The sequence below is a fragment of the Merops nubicus genome, unplaced genomic scaffold (genome assembly GCF_000691845.1).
Source record: "Merops nubicus isolate BGI_N331 unplaced genomic scaffold, ASM69184v1 scaffold32497, whole genome shotgun sequence".
NCBI lineage: Eukaryota > Metazoa > Chordata > Aves > Coraciiformes > Meropidae > Merops > Merops nubicus.
This window is the reverse complement of record NW_008621494.1, coordinates 15,591-17,694: the sequence shown is the minus strand read 5'-3', so window position 1 is coordinate 17,694 and position 2,104 is coordinate 15,591.

Below are 2,104 nucleotides of genomic sequence, written 5' to 3'. Positions count from 1 at the left end.
AGAGCCTGTGACAGACCGTAGCTATTTAAGCGTGCAGTCACACAGCGACGTGGCAGATGAGGTGCTCTGAAGCATGACATACCCTACCAGCCTAGTTCACTTTTTACACGCCGGTTAAGTTTTTTGAAAGGGTTGCAGTTGATTTTGCTTGAATTTTATTTTGATTACCAGAATGGATCGCTTTACTTAATGATCTCCTGGGAATATTTGATTGAAAGCGAAGACAAACAGGAAATCGATAGGATTTATAAAGCATGCATTTTGAATTTAACAAAATTATATCAATAACAAACTTCAGCTTTATGTTTAATGCCGTGTCTTGCTGATTTCAAGCTCTGAATCAATGCAGCTCTACAGATATTTTGAGCAGAACTAGAAATACGTGCTGATGCAATGAAATACCGTTTACAGCCGTCAGTAATGCAGAATCAGTGTATTAAATTTTCATCAATGTTTTCTAGAAAGGACAGTTGCATAGCAAAAAAAGCCATGCACTTCAGGCAGGTTTTAAAGAGTCGTTTTGGATGAAGAGTTACTGCCATGCAGTTAACCACACAATCTGGAGTGAGGCATCTTGTATTTCATAGCAGCAGTTAATTATAAAACATTGTCGAATAATAAATGCTAAATTATTTTCATAATCAAATTAGTGTTTTCCCCTAACTGATTTATGTGAAACCGTTTTACACTTACTAGTTTTTCTTAGAAATATGAAATGTAATATTTGAAGAAAGATTTTGAAATTTTTCTAGGTTTACTGTTAACAATTTGTTAATTGCCTGGATAGTAATTCTAACTGCTAGAATTTAGGATCTGTATTACTAGTTCTAGGACTGGTAAAACTGTCTTTAGTCATGTAGTAAGCGCTAATTCTCATTTTCCTGAACCAGTGTGGTATTCAAAAGTATTTGTATTTTCATAGGACATTGCTATGTCTTTTTTTTTTTTTCGTTCTTTCAAATCTTTTGGCACCAAGATATTCCTCTGGCTATGTCTTAATTTAGTTTTCCTAAAAACACCTTCCTTTCTGCTGAGGAAAAATTATAAGACCACTTTAGAAGAGCTGTGCAAGAACATTAATTTACAGAACAGTAAAGAACATAAATTTACAGAACAGTATGTGCATTATATTATACAGGGAAAAACAAAGGATAATGTTGACTTTAAAAGGAGTGGGTTTGTTGTGGGGTTGGTTTGCTTAAAAAAAAAAAAGCTTTCTATCAGGAAATGAAATAACATGTTCATAAGGAAGGCAGTCTGTCAATAATTTTCCCCATTTGGTTCCATGAGCCACAAAATCCTGCAACACTGACACTAGAGAAAGATTAAAAAAAAAAAAAATACGTTGGTGCTCATGTGATTGAGATGGGCACTGGTAGGAAACCAAGATGATTCTGGTATCTTCAGGAACACTAGATTTGCCCTGGTGTTTTCTCCATTGAACATTAGCTTCTTTTTTGATGTCCAAGCAAAAGAAATAATGCTAGAAAGACTGTCTTCCCAGAAACCCGATGGACATATTGTTACTTTTAAGGCAACATGAAGCGATTTTTTCTTTTTATCCACTTTGAAGTGACAGTGTGTGTCCCCAGATCTCTATGGAGATTTTTACAGTCCTAAGAATGTACATGTAAATACTGAATTATGGATTGTCTCTGTTAGCCAAGCTGCTATTTAAGCTATTTGACCTTTATGGTTATGTAGCTAACATTCATCACAGAATTTTTTAAGCTGTGGATTTTGTGCAATGAGAAAAGCAAAGTCACAGAACTAACATATTAAAGAGAGAAATTTATGGCATTTTGTTGCTGTGCTATAAAACGTAAGTAAACATCCTTGATGAACTTGTCTAAAGGTACAGCAGAGCAAATAGACTAGGGTGTGGTTTTTGTCACTGGAGGATGTACAGAACGTGCATGTTCTCTGTCATGAAAGAGAAGTGTGAGTTTCTGTTTAATGTCTCTTGCCTGAATGATGAAATGCATCAGTAACCTTGGAATTAGTTATGGGTACAAGCAAAGTTCACAGAATTGGGTGTGATTAACTTGAGTCACTGAAGAATATTAAGCAGAAAGTAGAAAAGACACAGTCAGAGGAAGATAAC